Genomic DNA, 20,130 nt, shown 5'->3' with positions numbered 1-20,130 from the left:
TAGGAGATATTTACAAATAGACAGGCACGGAGCACGCTGCTGCTAACGGCGATATGCCGTTAGTGGTGGCTCCCGTTCGCATGTACGGGAGTGACATCATCGCTGCTCTGGCATTGTGAGTGGCCGGAGCAGCAATTCCCGGAAGAAGATGGACGCTCCGTGCTACAGGGGACAGCGGTGACATCGCTGGCTCCTGTGTCAGGTAAGCGACACATAATGGGCTACTATGCGATGCATAGTAGCCCATTATGCTTTACCTTTGCAGGGAGACAAAGGAAGTAAATCCTGATGGGTTTACTTCCTCTTTTTTTCCCTGCAAAGGTAAAGCATAATGGACTACTATGCATCGCATAGTAGCTCATTATGTGTCACTTACCTGACACAGGAGCCAGCGAAGTCGCCGCTGTCCCCTGTAGTCCGCCGCATCCATGTTGCTTGTGGCGTCTCGCAGCTCCGACGAATCACAGCGGCGCAACCGCGATGACGTCACTCCCGCACATGCGCACGGGAGTCGCGCCTCGCAGCTCCGCCGCTGTCATACGGCGAAGCCGCGATGACGTCACTCCCGCGCATGCGCACGGGAGTCGACAAATTTGGCAAATCCATTCTTGGATTTGCCGCATTTAGTGCGCATGCGCGCCGCTGTCTACGGCGCATGCGCCGTAGACAGCGGTGCCCATTTTCGGGCAAATATCTCCTAAACCATATAGGTTTAGGAGATATTGCTTGGACCTACAGGTAAGCCTTAATCTAGGCTTACCTATAGGTCCAAGTTGTTTGGAAGGGTTTACTTCCTCTTTAAGGGGGCAAATGCTTCTGGTCCTTAACCACTTGCTTACTGGGCACTTAAACCCCCCTCAGTCCCAGACCAATTTTCAGCTTTCAGCGCTGATGCACTTGGAATGACAATTGCGCGGGCATACAACACTGTACCCAAATGAAATTTTTATCATTTTTTTCCCACAAATAGAGCTTTCTTTTGGTGGTATTTAGTTACAGCTCGGAGTTTTATTTTTTGCTAAACAAACAAAAAAAGATGCAAAAAAAAAATAAAAAAAATCATGTTTTAATAGTTTGTTATAAAATTTTGCAAACGGGTCATTTTTCTCCTTCATTGAAGTGCGCTGATAAGGCGGCACTGATAGGCTGCATTGGTGGGCACTGATGGGCTGCATTGGTGGGCACTGATGGGCATAGTTAAGGCGGCACTAATAGGCACAGATAAGGCGGAACCGATGGGCACAGATAAGGCGGCACTGATGGGCAAAGATGGGCACAGATAAGATGGCACGGATAAGTGGCACGGATGGGCACTGATAGGTACCACAGATAGATGGGACTGATGGGCACTGATAGGTGGCTCTGATAGGTGGCTCTGATGGGTGGCACTGATGGGCGGCACTGCTGGGCACTGATGGGCGGCACTGGGGTGCAGCACCTTTGAGGCAGATTGGGTGGCACTGTGGGGTGGCACTGTGGGCATTATGGGCACAGACGGGGGGCACTTACTTTTACTTTGTTAAACTTCAGGATGGCACTGCGGGAGGCAGGTGGGCACTGGCAGGTGGCATGTGGTGACTTTCATTGCTGGCCGTGATCGGGACTGATGTCCCGATCACGGCCGCCGGTGATCGGCTTTTTTTTTTTCTCCTCGCGCTGTCAGCGCGAGGAGGAATAATAGCCGATTACCGGCTCCGTTCTATCACATGATCAGCTGTCATTGGCTGACAGCTGATCACGTGATAAGGGGTCGGGATCGACCCCTTACACGGATCGGTGATCAGGCGAGTCTCACGGACTCGCCGATCACAGAGCGCGCCGCGCGCGCCCCTCAGGGGGCGCGCAGGCCGCTCGTAACCGGGATGACGTCAATAGACGTAGTCCCGGAAATCTAGGTCCGCGCTAATGCCGTCATTCGGCAATAGCGCGGTACCCAAGTGGTTAAAGAGGGATTCCACCAAAAAAAAAATATTAAAAGCCAGCAGCTATAAATACTACAGCTGCTGACGTTTAAGAAATGGACACTCACCTGTCCCGGGTTCCAGCGATGCCGAGGCCGATCGATCTGTTAGGTGTGACCTCAACAAGTCACCTATTTGTCAGGTTATGTTACCGTTTCCCAATTGTTAGTTAGAGTTCTTATCTAAGCAAAGAGACACGGAGGTATTCAGTATTTCTGCTCAGAAGTCCGTCCTAACTCTGACTCTCTCTGACTCTGAGCTCTTTATTACTTCTCTTTTATAGACAGAAAAGAGCAAACATCAGCAATGTGAAAAAACAACATTTTTGCAAAGAAAAAGCAATTCTCCGGGTGTTATCAGCTGATAAGACAATCTTCTGGGCGTAGACTGCTTTTTAGGGCTGATGCGGCCTCTTCTTGATGAGTACGTGACTAAAGATGACGAGTCCTTATTTTACTGAGAAGTATAGAGAAAGACATGTATTTAGTAAGACATACTGTCAACCATTTTGTTTAGACACCCCTTAATCCTTACATTTCCCCCTTTGACATCACCCCTCCCTCTTGCCCTGGGTCCACCTGAACAAGTTCTAGTCGGCCTATATCCAGAGTACTCTCCCTGACCGCGAGTTGTCAGAGGGGTATACACCCATCCCCCTGGACAGTACCAACATCTAAAATTCAGGAAGAGTGGCTTTTCTGCAAGATGGGTGATGTCAAGGATCTAAATCTACCTATCTTCACAAAAGTTCCATCTTTTCCGCATCATTTACCTTGGCTTTCTTGCAAAAGCACATGAGCAGTTTAAAGCATGCATAAAAGAAAAATACGAATAAGAGCACCACTATAATCGTCATTGCTGCCTTCTTAACCCAAGAGAATAACCCTGAGAAACTAAAAGTTCCACCAAACGGATCCCAGTCGCGACCAATATTTCGGGCCTTCTCTTGTAAATTCTTTACTTCCGTACGGTGTTGTGCAATGATGTCATAATAGTCAGGTACCTCAATGCTGGTGTTATGTATCCAAGTACAGCACTCATAGTCCTCAGTAGTTTCACAGAGTCCTGTCAGTGCTGCACTCATACTTTCAATTGCTAATTCATGTAATTCTAATTGTTGTCTGATGGCTCTGGTCTCCAGATTTAACTTAGTAATGTCATCAGAGTTTTTCTCCAAAACATCATTAATAATTCCTGTATAGTTATTTAGTCTTTTCATTAAGTCTATACCCCATCCTGTCCAGGACGGGAACCAAGCCCATGCCATGTCCTTCTTCAGGAATATTTCTCTTTTACTACGATACCTGAGGGGATATCTAGGGTGCATGCTAGCTTCTAATAGGTGATCACCTCGTTCATCACCTACTACTCCCATTACTGGTACTAAACTTGCGAGGTAGCACCATCCCTGAGCTCTTCTAGGTATCCAAGTATAACATTTATCCTCACAACAGATGTATATATTGTTTCCTAGAGCTACTGATCTTGAACTGATATCATTTCTATAACGAGAGGTGTATCCATAGAGGGATAAGTTGGATACTAACCACCTAACATTATTATCCACAATGTTAGTGAGGAAGTCAGATAATGTCTGGTGTGTGCTGGAATTACTGGGATAGAAGCTTCCATTTAATACGACAATGGACAAATTAAACTTGCTGTCTTGGCATTCTCCATTTCCTCCCGTTGTGTTCCCTAGGTTGAAACACCAATCAGGGGAAAAGGCGAGGCCATTTGACTTAAACATTACTGTCTCGCTGGTATTTGTTCTAATTATGTTAATGCTACTGTTAGCAAGATCAGTATAGTTTATAGGAACTGCCATCAGTGGTATACTTGCTGTGCTGGGGTGTAATTTGCTACAAATCCAACATTTCTCATATCCTGACTTCTGGGCATAAGCATATTTAAACTTCAGTAATAACATTTTTTTAGAAAATCCTTCATCCTTGTGTATTTTATTCTGTGAGGTAACCAAACTATTAGCCAGAATTACTGAAACAATAAAAAGATACATGTTGTCATTTGCCAACTGGCTCCTTTTTACAATGAGAAGCGTGGATCCAGGTAGGTTTCCCTTCCAATTTCACTGAGGTTGCTGTAATCAATAGCACCTGGAAAGGACCTTCAAACCTTGGTTCCAGTGTCTTTCTGGTATGTTTCTTTACATACACATAGTCTCCTGGTTGTAGATCGTGAGTACCTGTGACAGAATTAGGGTCTGGAAGAGAAGAATACACACTCTTGTGGATTTTAGTCAGACGCTGTTGCAACTGTATTACATACGTAGTTAAACTATCACATTGTAATTGCATACTTTGAGGAAAATATAAACCTAATCTAGGTGCACTTCCAAACAGTATTTCATATGGGGATAACCCTGTTTTTCCTGTTGGGGTGTACCTAATAGAGAACAAAGCTAAAGCTAGGCACTCAGGCCATGGTTTGTTCAACTCCTGCATGGCCTTTTGTATTTTCAGCTTGATTGTACCATTTACTCTTTCTACTGATCCTGAACTCTGTGGATGGTAAGGAGTATGAAAACTTTGTTGAACCCCTAACATTGCCATCACATTTTGCATTATTTCTCCCGTGAAATGTGTCCCCCTATCTGATTCTATTGTTTCTGGGAGACCAAACCTAGGTATCAGCTCAGTAATCAGTTTCTTGGCGGTGGCTTTTGCCGTAGCTGATTTTACAAGATAACTTTCGGGCCAGCCTGAAAATAGGCAGATGCACACGAGAACAAATTCAAAGGGGCCGCTCTTAGGCATTTGTATGTAGTCAATCTGCAGTCTCTGAAAGGGATATTGGGCCCGGACCTGATGTTTACGTGGGGTTTTCACTCTCTGTCCTGGGTTATTAATCAGACAGATTTGGCATGCAGCACAGTAGTTCCTTGCAGTACTACTGAATCCAGGGGCTAGCCATCCTTGGCTTACAATCCTATACATAGAATTGGAGCTGACATGAGTGGGTAAGTGGACAGCCGCTGCCATTGCGGGGTATAGAGAAGCGGGTAGACATATTTTGTCTCCTTCTCTCCATACATTGTCAAGGCCTGGTGCAGCTCCCTCCTTAACCCAACGGTCCTTCTCAATAGCCCCTGCTTGTTCCTGTAGTTCGATTAGCTGCTGCCATGTGGTTTCGGGCATACTCACCTGTACCGTGGCTAAGGTCTCAGGGCTTACTTCCCCTAGAGCTGCCTTCTTTGCAGTTAAATCTGCAAATGCGTTTCCTTTTGCCTCAGTTGTTTTTGCGCTCGTGTGTGCCGCTATCTTCATGATGGCTACTCTTTTAACCTTTTGAAGATTGTTCAGGACTCTTTTGATTCCTTCACCATGTTTAACAGGTGTGCCTGCTGCTGTAAGGTAACCTCTAGCTTTCCATATGTGGCCATAATCATGTGCCACACCGTAGGCGTATGCGGAATCAGTGTAAATGTTCCCTTCTTGTCCCTCCAAGTGTTCTAGGGCTTTCTCTAGAGCGGTTAGTTCCGCTTCTTGTGCCGACATGTGTGCTGGTAATGACTTTGCCTCAATTACCTGTGTGTCCGTTACCACAGCATAACCTGTGTGATATTTACCTTTGTCATCGGCAAATCTACTACCATCTATGTACAGTGTGTGTTCTGCATTTGCAATGGGTATGTCTGTGACATGTGGGAACCCCGTGGTTTCTTGTTCCATAAGTTGAAAACAATCGTGTTCATCAGATGTTATGTCCTGAAACGAAAGTGTGTCAGAATCCTGAGTATCTTGTGCTGTGTCTACACCATTATCATCATTACTCCCCCCTGTCAAATCTGTCTGTAATGGTAAAAGCTGTGCTAAGTTAAAAGAAGTGCATCGCTGAAAGGTAACATTGGGGGGTAGGAGCAAGGTGCATTGTAGACGCAGCTGCCTTGCCATTGATATGTGTTTTGGCTGGACCTGTGACAAGATGGCGTGTATGTCATGTGTGGTATGTACCACTACAGGATTGTCTAAGACAATTTCTGAGGATTTGTCAATGATAATTGACACTGCTGCAACTGCTCGTACACAGGACGGTGATCCTCTAGAGACAGGATCGAGAGCCGCCGAGAAGTATGCTACCGGCCTTTGTTTGATGTGTTGTTGTGTCAACACCCCTGTTGCGTGTCCCGTGATTTCAGCAATGTACAAATGAAATGTTTTGGTATAATCAGGGATCCCGATCGCAGGTGCCGAAATTAGTAACCTTTTTAAGGTGCTAAAAGATTCATGACCTGCTTCTGTGAGTACATAGGGTACTATTTTCAAGCAATCATATAATGGCTGCATCAGAGAACTGGCATGTGGTATCCATTGTCTACAATATGACACCATTCCCAGAAACATACGAAGTTGCTTAAAGTTGCGTGGGATATTCATTTGTCTTATGGCCTGGACTCGGTCTTCAGTGAGGTGTCGAGTACCCTGGGATATACAGTGGCCCAAAAAGACAACCTTTTTCTGACATACCTGTAACTTAGTTCTATTCACCTTGCACCCTTTTTCAGCCAGGAATTGTAACAGTGATAGAGTGGCTTTTAAACAAGTATCGTTATCCGGACAACATAACAATAGGTCATCTACATATTGCAACAATACACAAGTGTCAGGCGGTAGCCATTCCCTATTTTTACTTTTAAAGGTTTAGTCAGTCAGTGGGGCATTGGACAAAAGACCGTCATAACCACTTATGGGTATGGTGTCACGGGACGTCATGTGTGGAGGGACTACTGAATCAGACAACAGACTGCGTGACGCTCCTGTGTCAACCAAACAAGGAATATGTTTACCTTCCACCTTCATCAACATGTGGAGCATTTTGTTCTCTGATTCAGCTAGGACTGGGGCAAGTCATGCGGTCGGATCGTCCCTATCATTGGTCTGTCTGTAGTCCCTCGTGTCTCTGTCCGTGTTTCCTTCCTGTTCGTCTTTTATCCTTTTCCTACAGTCTCTTTTTATATGTCCCACCTTGTTGCAGTAATAACAGGTAAGAGGTTTACGGGAGGAATTCCCTCCTTCATTGACCCGGGCAACAGTGTTAACTCCCGGTGTCCTTCTGGGTTTAGTTTCTGCTAAATCAGCCTCTATGCCTTGTGCTTTCTGCAACAATGTTCCTCTGTCCCGTATGGCTCTCCATTCGGGAGTACATGCCTTCAGTTTGTCACCTATTTGGGGTACTATTCCTTCCATAAACTGTCGATTGAAAGCCCTAATGGTGACGGGTAAGGCTAAATCTAGACCTTCGTCAGCCATCATGCTTTCCATGTTGAGGTAAAATTCTGTAACAGTCTGACCTGGGGCCTGTTTTATGGGCGCTGTCGAACCCCTTTCCTGCTGTTTCCCTTGGCAAAATTCTCGTAACTGAGCAATAAACAGGGGTCTAGAGTCTATATGACGGGGATGTACTCCTGGTGGATCTGCCGCTGGATCCCCTTGTGGTCTATGTGGAGCAATTTCATTCATAAATTGATTAAACATCGTTAGTGTCATTTTATGTCTACATATATCTTCCCCATCTTGCCAAGTCGCTTCATGTGTGTCTAGTAATTGTGTCACGAATCTACAGAATGCGGCAGGTTTTGCTACGGGATCAGGAGCATTCTGTATTAATGCCATAAGAGTGTCAGCCGACCAAGGTGTCCATGTCCTCAGAACGACTTGTCGAGTCACTGTAGGTGGCTGTCCTGCTTGACCCGCATTTGGATTATTTACTTGTATTACCCTAGTCCGACTATGGACTGGAGCTACGGGCTCTGGTCTTTGAGCGCCGCAATGCACACATTCCTGTGCCCAGTCTGGGTTCTGGGTACCGCATACTCGGCATACCCATCCTCTTCCTCTTAAGGAAGGATAAAGTTTTGGTCTTTCATTACCTGGTGTGGTGGTGTTATAAGGAGGTGGAGTATCTCCCGTATTTACCCTATCGCCGGGAGCAGAAGGAAGACTTTTGTGTCGGACCTTCATATCCCATCCACCCTTTTCCTGACAATACTCCCATCCCTCCTCTTCAGCCCTGTTGGAAACCTTAATTAAACATTGTATTTGTGATACCCATCTGTTCTGCAATATCTCTCCCTGTCTGTCTTTCTTTATTTCTTCCCAACCTTCTACACTTAATCCATTTTCTCCATCCATCCCCAATTTCTTGAGAATCCTATTTGTGCCCTGTGCCTTATCCTTCCCATACAACATTGTAATTATGTCTTTAACAGCATAACATTTCTGAGATTCCTCCTGGGGTTTACCATGTGTCTGGCCCATTTTGACAGTCCTGCCTAGGTGGCGTTTGGATCACTTACTAAGTGTCTCGTTGCCTTCTCCTCCTAGGGTGCCAAAATACTAAAAACCTCTCCTAGATGAGATTTCTGAAATCGAATTACTTTATATGCTAGCCAACTGACAAATATTATGACCAGACTGACGGCTACAACATATACAAGCATTCCCTTTTGGTGGCCAAACACATATGACTAGATCTCCGGGACTTTGTGGAGACCTTTATTCCCTTCCCATTACCATGGAATCTCTCAGCATTCGTTTCTTATTCCTGCTTTATCGAGGCAGTCAGGACTTATACTTTCAACCCGTTTTTAGGCTCATGAATCAAAAAGCGTATATCAAACTTAAGTGTCGGACCCCCAAAGTACTCTTACGAGTTAAGGGCGCATTCCGTTACCCATTGGGATGATATATGTTTCAATTCACACCATACAAACAGGGCTTATTTCATTCACAACAGACAGATGACAAGTAGACAGACAAGAAACAACGGTAACATAAGCCAAAATATTAAGTTCAAGACCCGCTTACTACAGAGGTTGGTGTTTACCTGAAGAACAATTCAGACAGATCAGGTGGGCACAAATCTAAGAAGCACAGAGTTTATAAGAAAATAAAGCTTTTCTTACCTGCGCAGGATTTGTCTGTGGTTCTTGATGTGCCCGGCCTTTTTGTTCCGTCCTTATGTTCGTTCGCCTCTTGTAGTTTCTTTCTGCAGGTCCCTGTTCGCGGCGCCAGAAATGTTAGGTGTGACCTCAACAAGTCACCTATTTGTCAGGTTATGTTACCGTTTCCCAATTGTTAGTTAGAGTTCTTATCTAAGCAAAGAGACACGGAGGTATTCAGTATTTCTGCTCAGAAGTCCGTCGTAACTCTGACTCTCTCTGACTCAGCTCTTTATTACTTCTCTTTTATAGACAGAAAAGAGCAAACATCAGCAATGTGAAAAAACAACATTTTTGCAAAGAAAAAGCAATTCTCCGGGTGTTATCAGCTGATAAGACAATCTTCTGGGCGTAGACTGCTTTTTAGGGCTGATGCGGCCTCTTCTTGATGAGTACGTGACTAAAGATGACGAGTCCTTATTTTACTGAGAAGTATAGAGAAAGACATGTATTTAGTAAGACATACTGTCAACCATTTTGTTTAGACACCCCTTAATCCTTACAGATCGCTCGGCCCTTGGCTGCTGCCGCCACCATTCTAGGCGAGGGAATCAGGAAGTGAAGCGAAACGGCTTCACTTCCCGGTTCCCTACTGCGCATGCGCGAGTCGCGCAGCGCAATAGGAATTCTCCGCGCTGTCTCTGAGACCCATGTGTGTCCCAGCAGACAGCGCGGCAGGACAGGAAATGGCGTAGACTCCCACGGGAGTCTATGCCCGGAAGTGGGTGTAAATACCTGTCTTTGACAGGTATCTCCACCTCCCTCCCCCCTGAAAGGTGCCAATTGTGACACCGGAGGGGGGGGAGGGATCCGATCAGCGGAGGTTCCACTTTAGGGTGGAACCCCGCTTTAAGTGATTAAACTACGCACCGATGGACTCTATTTACTAATTAGGTGACTTCTGAAGGCAATTAGTTCCATTAGGTTTTAGTTAGATGTATCAGAGTAAAGGGGGCTAAATACAAAAGCACGCCGCAATTTTCAGATATTTATTTGTAAAAAAAAAAATGAAAACCATTTATCATTTTCCTTTCACTTCACAATTATGTGCCACTTTGTGTTGGTCTATAAAAATCAAAAATCCCAATAAAATACATTTACGTTTTTGATTGTCATTTTACAAAGTGTGGAAAATTTCAAAAGGTGTGAATACTTTTTCAAGGCACTGTAATTCTAAAATGATGTGAAAATAGTTTCTAATTGTGTACACTTAAAACCCTGTCACCTTCCTATTCACAATGAAATTATGGTGTCTCTGGAAAGGCCCAACCTGACCCTCTTGCAATATTACCTCTACTCCCTCACCACTCTTTCCTCCTCCGCAGTCATTGGAATACTGTCACAATACCCAACGCTCATGTATGGAGAACAGTGTGACCTCCTCCCTGGTGACGGGGCTTAAATCCACAGTCAATCTTTCCTTTTTTCTTTATGGGCCTAACACGCATACCCACATTTGCCCAGTTCATGCATCCATCCTTAAGAGACCCTATTGCCAAGCCATTCATTTAATAACAATCTGCCCATTAAATAAATGTAGATTTAATGTATTTTATGCATGTTTTTAACCTGTAAAATCATCTCAGGTGTAGACATCCAAAATCCCAGAGCCTTCTGCTGGGCACCGCCATCTTGGATAAGAGCTGTCACTCAAGTGTCACTCTATAGTATACCCATTTTCCATTACGCCTTCAGGACAGCACCTTGAGAGAGTGACTCCACCCGCTTGTCAGGAAACACACCTCCACCAAACTTTCAAAAGGAGGCTCCTCCTGAAATAACTGGATAATTATGGTTAATCTAAAAGATTTGGAAAATAGGAAGCAGGGGAGAGAAGAAAAATAGATAGGAAGAAAAAAGCAGCGTGGAGTTGGTGGAGCGGATCTGGATTTGCAGCTCTGGTTTCCCCCTCGATAGGGAGCTTACATTTAGTAAGTCGGGACTAGGATAGTCCATAGTAGGGGATAAGAGGTGTGATAAGGGTTAGGGTAAAAAATAGTGTGGAAGTAGTAGAGTGAGTGGTGGGTCGGGTTGTGAGGTTTAACCACTTGCCGACCGCCACACGACGATGTACGTCGACAGAATGGCACGGGCAGGCATAAGGGCTTACATGTACGTCCTTGCCTGCCCGCGGGTCGGGGGCCCGATCGGGCCCCCGCCCGGTGCCTGCGGCAGTCGGTATTCGTTCGGGAGCGATCCCGGACGAGGGGACGGCTATTCATTCATGGCCACCCCCTCGCGATCGCTCCCGACGAATGAAAATGCTCGGTGACATCACTTCCTCTCCTGTAATGTAAACACAGGCAGAGGAAGTGAAGTAATCTCTCCTCGTGTCGGTCTTTTTCGTTCCGGCACCGAGGAGAGAGGATCGTGAGTTGCACCCAACACTACACTTACAGTAGAACACGCCAGGCACACTTTTCACCCCCCTGATCACCCCCCGATCACCCCCCCCAATCACCCCTGCCAACCCAGTCACAGTGACACCAATTGCATTTTTTTTTATTTTTATTTTTTTGCATTGGTGTCATTTGTGACTGTAATAACTGTTAGGGCAGTTAGGGCTAGCCCCCTTTAGCTCTAGGGTGCCCCCCTAACCCCCCAATAAAGGTTTAACCCCGTGATCACCCCCCGTCGCCAGTGTCACTAATAAGCGATCGTTTTTCTGATCGCTGTATTAGTGTCACAGGTGACGCTAGTTAGGCAGGTAAGTATTTAGGTTCGCTGCAGCTTTTTATAGCGTCAGGGACCCCCATATACTACCGCATAGCCCCCTGATTGCCCCCCAGTTAACCCTTTCACCAGTGATCACCATATAACTGTTACAGGTGACGCTGGTTGGTTAGTTATTTTTTTTTTGTTTCAGGGCACCCGCCATTTATTACCTAATAAAGGTTTAACCCCCTGATCACCCGGCGGGTGATATAAGTTTGAGGGTCAGATAAGGCCTGCGTCGCCCCAGCGTCAGGTTAGTGCCAGTACCGCTAACACCCACGCGCAAAGCATACACCTCCCTTAGTAATATAGTATCTGATCAGATCTATATTAGCGTTGCCAGCATTTTAGGTTTCCCAAAACGCATTGTTAGCGGGATCAGCCCAGATACCTGCTAGCACCTGCGTTTAGCCCCTCCGCCAAGCCCAGCCCAGCCCACCCAAGTGCAGTATCGATCGATCACTGTCACTTACAAAACACAACACACATAACTGCAGCGTTCGCAGAGTCAGGCTTGATCCCTGCGATCGCTAACAGTTTTTTTTGTAGCGTTTTGAAACAGTCGCTGACAGGCTAGGTGCTTTTTTACCTGTGAGTCTCACTAGTGTACCCCTAAATTTAGAGCCCAAAATGGCAAAGCGAAGGTACACTAGTGAAGAGGCCTACACATTTCTGAGCATGACAGATAGTGAAGAGGACGTCACTCATCTGTCAGATTCAGGCTCAGAATACGATCCTGTAGAGGACAGCGGCTCCATGACAGATAGCTCTGACGACGGAGATGAGGCCTCTGTTAGGGACAGGTGTGCCCGATCCCGAATGTATTCTGTTGAGGTGCATAAACCGCAGGCCACTCGTATGGAGCAGAGACGTACTAGAGCCGCTCATCCTTCTGGTGAACTGGCAAGCACCAGCGGCCTAGTACACCCTGGACCTACATCCAGCACTGCAGTAACACGTGGTGACGTGGCGAGTCCCATAAGTGCAGTTCAAGCTGGCGAGGTGGCAAGCACAAGTAGTGTCCCGCTGCCACCAAGAAGAAGACAAAGACAGGCCCGTCGTACCCATAGTGCCCTTCCTGCAGAATTCGCCAATCCTATTTGGGTGCCCACCACTTCTGCAGAACCCGTACTTCCCCCATTCACTGGCCAACCTGGCATTAAAGCGGAGGTCCACCCTAAAATGGACCTCCGCTCATCGGAATCCCCCCCCCTCCGGCGCCACAATCGGCACCTTTCAGGGGGGAGGGGGGTGCAGTTACCTGGATAATCCAGGTAACTGAACCCACTTCCGGGCTAGCTCTCTGCGGAACGGGGCGTACGTTCCGCAAGCGCCCGCCCCCTTCAGCAAGTGCCCCGCTGCCTGCTGGGAAACACACAGCTCCCAGAGGCAGCGGGGACCGTCCGGATTGCGCCGCGCGGCTCGCGCATGCGCAGTAGGGAACCGGGAAATGAAGCCGAAAGGCTCCATTTCCTGATTCCCATACCCAAGATGGTGGCGGGACCCGGCAGCCGAGCGAGCGATCGGCTTCGGGTGCCGACATCGCGGGCGCGCTGGACAGGTAAGTGTCACTATTTAAAAGTCAGCAGCTGCAGTATTTGTAGCTGCTGGCTTTTAAAAAAACGCGGAGTCCCGGTGGACTCCCGCTTTAACGTGGAAACAGTTGATTTTACGACACTTGACTTTTACTCACTGTTTTTCACCGAAGATCTCTATAGATCTATTGTGGACCAAACCAATTTGTACGCTGCTCAACACATCGCCACTATTCCCCAGTCCGCCCTTGCCAGACAATGGAAACCAGTTACGGTTTCCGAATTTAAAATCTTTCTGGGCCTCTCCCTCAACATGGGCATAACCAAAAAGAGTGAGTTGCGGTCATATTGGTCCACTGCCCCAATTCACCATATGCGCGTGTTCTCTGCTTCCATGTCCAGGGCACGATACGAGATGATTTTGCGGTTCATGCACTTCAGCGACAATGAACTCTGTCGTCCTCGTGGAGACCCTGAATACGATCGGCTCTACAAAATTCGGCCCCTCATAAACCACTTCAACCAACGTTTTGCAGACTTATTTACTCCCGATCAAGTTGTCTGCGTTGATGAGTCCCTGATTAAGTTTTCTGGTCGCTTGTCATTCAAACAATACGTCCCCAACAAGCGTTCCAGATACGGGGTCAAGATGTATAACCTCTGTGACAGGGCCACAGGCTATACACGTAGTTTCATGGTTTATGAGGGTAAAGATAGTCACATAGAGCCGGAGAACTGCCCTGACTACATAGGAAGCGCTGGCAAGATAGTGTGGGACATGGTGTCACCCTTATTCGGAAAGGGGTACCACTTGTACGTGGACAATTATTACACAAGCGTGCCACTGTTTAGTCACTTGTTTGATCAGCAGATTGGAGCATGTGGCACCGTGCGACCTAATCGCCGGGGCTTTCCCCAGCGGCTTGTAGAGTCCCGTCTTAGGCTGGGGGAGAGAGCCTGCTTGCGCAGTAATAATTTGCTCGCTATGAAGTGGAGGGATAATAAGAATGTTTTCGTTCTTACCTCCCTTCATGCAGACACGACGGTCCAAATTCCTACGGCGACTGGTATTGTGGAGAAACCCCTCTGTGTCCACAAATATAACCTTAACATGGGAGGGGTGGACCTCAATGACCAGTTGTTGGCGCCGTATCTAGTTGCCCGTAAGTCCAGACGCTGGTACAAAAAAGTGTCTGTTTATTTAATCCAATTGGCTATACTGAATGCTTATGTACTACACAAAGCTTCAGGACGGACTGGATCATTCCTCAAATTCCAGGAGGATATCGTCAGAGCCCTTCTGTATCCAGGCGGTGCTCCACCTCACCTTCCCCTACCAGATGCAGTAAGCCGGCTGCATGAGAGGCATTATTCTTATGTCCTCCCGAGTACCCCTACCCAACGAGCCCCCCAAAGAAAATGTCGGGAGTGCAGAAAGCGCGGATTTAGGCGTGACACCCGTTCTTATTGTCCACGCTGTCCTGGCAATCCTGGTCTTTGTCAGGGTGAGTGTTTTGAACGCTACCATGAACTAGTTGAGTATTAGCGTAGGGTACAGCATTGCACAGGCTAGGCACACGTTCACAGGGTCTCCCAAGATGCCATCACATTTTGAGAGACCCAAACCGCTGGAACCGTTACAACAGAAGTGTTAAAGTTACATAAAAAAAGTGTTAAAAAAAAAAAAAAGTACAAAAAACCAAAAAAAATATAAAATAAAAAAACCAAAAATAGTTGTCGTTTTATTGTTCTCTCTCTCTCTCTCTATTCTCTCTCTATTGTTCTGCTCCTTTGTACTGTATTCTATTCTGCAATGTTTTATTGTTAACCATTTTTTGTTTTCAGGTACGCCATTCAGCTGTAGCGTGGATTTATTTATCTTGACAGCAACAGCGTTTGCTCCCACGATACGTAAAGCCACGACTCCAGCGCTGTCGGAGGTGATTTCACCACCACAGTTAAAAAAGAGCATATATGCCGAAGCATGGGGGCATAAGGGGTGGAGGAGCGATTTTGCTCCTAATGCCACGTACATACAGTCAAAATTCCGACGGAGGGCTTGCCCGTGGAAAAGTTTGAATGTATGTACGCGGCATAACTTTTTTGCGGGAGGATGCCCCCATGCTTCGGCATATATATATTTTAGGCACAGATTGTGTTAAATGTGTTATTTTTTGCTATTTTTTTTTGTATTTGCTTTGCAGGTATGGTACGTCTTACTGTTATACTGTAATGTTACTTTGTTTTATTGTTAACCATCATTTGCTTAGCAGGTACGCCATTCAGTTGCAGCGCGGATTTATTTATCTTGACAGCAACAGCGTTTGCTCCCATGATACATAAAGCCGCGACTCCAGCACTGTCGGGGGTGATTTCACCACCACAGTTAAAAAAGAGCATATATGCCGAAGCATGGGGGCATAAGGGGTGGAGGAGCGATCAGCTCCTACCTTTTGCGGGAGGATGCCCCCATGCTTCGGCATATATAAATGGTGCATGTATGCCCACCATTAGAAGTGGGTGGATGAAGGGAGGTATCTAATGGTGGGCATACCCACCGATCAATATTTTTTTTTCGTTCAGCCCACAGGCTGCATGAAAAAAAAATTACAATATATGCCCAACCAGTTCCAGCAACATACTGGTATGTTGCGGGACTTTGAGTGCTTATACCAGAATGATGCCTGCAGGTTTAGGTATCATCTTGGTATCATTCTTTTCAGCCAGCGGTCGGCTTTTATGTAAAAGCAATCCTAGCGGCTAATTAGCCTCTAGACTACTTTTACAAGCAGTGGGAGGGAATGTCCCCCCCCCCCCCGCACCATCTTCCATGGTTTTCTCAGGCTCTCCTGTCCCAACAGGGAACCTGAGAATGCAGCCGGTGGTTCCGCCAGCTGACCATAGAGCTGATCAGAGACCAGAATGGCTCCAATCATCTCTATTGCCTAAGACACCGGAAGCTACGAGCATTTCATGACTTAGATTTTGCGGGATGTAAACAGCGCCATTGGGAAATTGGGAAAGCATTTTATCACACCGATCTTGGTGTGGTCAGATGCTTTGAGGACAGAGGAGAGATCTAGGGTCTGATAGACCCTAATTTTTTTAAAAAAAGAGTACCTGTCACTACCTATTGCAATCATAGGGGATATTTACATTCCCTGAGATAACAATAAAAATCATAAAAAAATATATATAAATGAAAGGAACAGTTTAAAAATAAAATAAAAAAGCAAAAAAAATAATAAAAAAAATAAAAATAAAAAAAACACCCCTGTCCCCCCCTGCTAAGGCGCAACGTGGAACGCAAGCGTTGGTCTGGTGTCATATGTAAACAGTAATTGCACCATGCATGTGAGGTATCACCACGAAGGTCAGATCGAGGGTACTAATTTTAGCAGTAGACCTCCTCCGTAAATCTAAAGTGGTCACCTGTAAAGGCATTTAAAGGCTTTTAAAAATGTACGTAGTTTGTCGCCGCTGCACGTTTCTGCGCAATTTTAAAGCATGTCATGTTTGGTATCCATGTACTCGGCCTAAGATCATATTTTTTATTTCATCAAACATTTGGGCAATATAGTGATTTTTAGTGCATTAAAATAAAAAAAAAATGAAACACCCACCATTTTAATCGGTAGGGCTTTTGCTTTAAAAAAACACTTCATGTTTGGGGGTTCAAAGTAATTTTCTTGCAAAAAAAAATATTTTTTCATGTAAACAAAAAGTGTCAGAAAGGGCTTTTTCTTCAAGTGGTTAGAAGAGTGGGTGATGTGTGACATAAGCTTCTAAATGTTGTGCATAAAATGCCAGGACAGTTCAAAACCTCCCCAAATGACCCCATTTTAGAAAGTAGACACCCCAAGCTATTTGCTGAGAGGCATGTCGAGTCCATGGAATATTTTATATTTTGACAAAAGTTGTGGAAAAAATACATTATTATTATTTATTTATTTTTTTTGCACAAAGTTGTCATTAAATGATATATTGCTCAAACATGCCATGGTTATATGTAAAATTACACCCCAAAATACATTCTGTTGCTTCTCCTGAGTATGGGGATACCACAAGTGTGAGACCTTTTGGGAGCCTAACCGCGTACGGTACCCCAAAATCCAAGCACCACCTTCAGGATTTCTAAGGGTGTAAATTGCCCCTGGCATGTGTGAGCAATATATCATTTAGTGACAACTTTGTGAAAAAAAATTAAAAAAAATAAAAGTTTGTACTTTTCCCGCAACTTGTGGCAAAATATAAAATATTCCATGGACTCAACATGCCTCTCAGCAAATAGCTTGGGGTGTCTACTTTCTAAAATGGGGTCATTTGTGGGGGTTTTGTGCCATCTTGGCATTTTATGGCCTTCAAAACTGTAATAGGTAGTGAGGCGTGAAATCAAAAATTTACGCCCTTAGAAAGCCTGAAGGCGGTTCTTGGCTTTCGGGGCCCTGTACGCAGCTAGGCTCCCAAAAAATCCCACACATGTGGTATCCCCGTACTCAGGAGAAGCAGCAGAATTTATTTTGGGGTGTCATTTCACATATGCCCATGGCATGTGTGAGCAATATATTATTTAGTGACAACTTTGTGAAAAAAAAAAAAAAAGTTTGTAATTTTCCCGCAACTTGTGGCAAAATATAAAATATTCCATGGACTCAACATGCCTCTCAGCAAATAGCTTGGGGTGTCTACTTTCTAAAATGGGGTCATTTGGGGGGGTTTTGTGCCATCTTGGCATTTTATGGCCTTCAAAACTGTAATAGGTAGTGAGGCGTGAAATGAAAAATTTACGCCCTTAGAAAGCCTGAAGGCGGTGCTTGGTTTTCGGGGCCCCGTACGCGGCTAGGCTCCCAAAAAATCCCACACATGTGGTATCCCCGTACTCAGGAGAAGCAGCAAAATTTATTTTGGGGTGTCATTTCACATATGCCCATGGCATGTGTGAGCAATATATCATTTAGTGACAACTTTGTGTAAAAAAAAAAAAAAGTTTGTAATTTTCCCGCAACTTGTGGCAAAATATAAAATATTCCATGGACTCAACATGCCTCTCAGCAAATAGCTTGGGGTGTCTACTTTCTAAAATGGGGTCATTTGGGGGGGTTTTGTGCCATCTTGGCATTTTATGGCCTTCAAAGCTGTAATAGGTAGTGAGGCGTGAAATGAAAAATTTACGCCCTTAGAAAGCCTGAAGGCGGTGCTTGGTTTTCGGGGCCCCGTACGCGGCTAGGCTCCCAAAAAGTCCCACATATGTGGTATCCCCGTACTCAGGAGAAGCAGCAGAATTTATTTTGGGGTGTCATTTCACATATGCCCATAGCATGTGTGAGCAATATATCATTTAGTCACAACTTTGTGAAAAATTTATAAAGTTTGTAATTTTCCCGCAACTTGTGGCAAAATATAAAATATTCCATGGACTCAACATGCCTCTCAGCAAATAGCTTGGGGTGTCTACTTTCTAAAATGGGGTCATTTGTGGGGGTTTTGTGCCATCTTGGCATTTTATGGCCTTCAAAACTGTGATAGGTAGTGAGGAGTAAAATGACATATGTATGCCCTTAGAAATCCTGAAGGCGGTGCTTGGCTTTCGGGGCCCCGTACGCGGCTAGGCTTCCAAAAAGTCAACCACATGTGGTATCCCCGTACTCAGGAGAAGCAGCAGAATGTATTTTGGGGTACAATTCCACATATAACCATGGCATGTGTGAGCAATATATCATTTAGTGACAACTTTGTGTAAAAAAATTAAAAAAAATTTTTTTTTGTCATTATTCAATCGCTTGCGGCAAAAAAATAAAATATTCAATGGGCTCAACATGCCTCTTATCAATTTCCTTAGGATGTCTACTTTCCAAAATGGGGTCATTTGGGGGGGTTTTGTACTGCCCTGCCATTTTACCACCTCAAGAAATGAGATAGGCAGTCATAAACTAAAAGCTGCGTAAATTCCAGAAAATGTACCTTAGTTTTTAGATGTGACAACTTTTGCGCAAACCAATAAATATACAATTATTGACTTTTTTTTTTTACCAAAGACATGTGGCTGAATACATTTTGGCCTAAATGTATGACTAAAATTGAGTTTATTGGATTTTTCTAATAACAAAAAGTAGAAAATATCATTTTTTTTCAAAATTTGCGGTCTTTTTACGTTTATATCGCAAAAAATAAAAATCGCAGAGGCAATCAAATACCATCAAAAGAAAGCTCTATTTGTGGGAAGAAAAGGACGCAAATTTCGTTTGGGTACAACATTGCATGACCGCGCAATTACCAGTTAAAGCAGCGCAGTGCCAAAGTGTAAAAAGACCTCTGGTCATTTACCAGCAAAATGGTCCGGTCTGAAGGTGGTTAAGTAGATTGTAAGAGGTATATTTTTCTCTCTCCCTCTCCCTCTCTCTTCCTCCTGTTATTCATGGGAACGGTAAAATTTTGTTCCTTTGAGGTAAGAGGTCTTAACTCCCCATCTAAAAGAAATCGAATTCTAAATTATCTTCATAAGCAAAAAGTAGGTATTGTCTTATTTCAAGAGACGCATTTTCGCTCAGATCACATACCCAAATTAAACACTAGAAATTATGGAATATGGATACATGACACATTTCCGTACTCAAAATCAAAAGGTGTATCTATTGCGTTCCATAGGGATATATCATACCAAGTAATACAAGTATATAAGGGTAAGGATGGAAGATCTCTAGTAATAAAAGTGATGCTTTATGGGAAAAAATATACAATAATTAATTTATACTTGCCTAGATACGGACAAATAGAGGCTGGAATTAAAGCCCTATCGGACGCAATGGAGAAAGTGGAGGGAATAGTAGTGGTGGGTGGAGATCTAAATTTTCTAATGGATATAAAAAAAGATACAACTAATACTCAAAATCAAAGGAAAAATAATCTTATAATAAAGGAATTCAAAAATGTATTGAAAAAATATCAGCTGATATATGGA

Source organism: Lithobates pipiens, unplaced genomic scaffold (assembly GCF_037356315.1).
Source record: "Lithobates pipiens isolate NorthernLeopardFrog02 unplaced genomic scaffold, aLitPip1_a1.2 Scaffold_3, whole genome shotgun sequence".
NCBI lineage: Eukaryota > Metazoa > Chordata > Amphibia > Anura > Ranidae > Lithobates > Lithobates pipiens.
Note: the sequence above shows the minus strand (reverse complement) of the source record.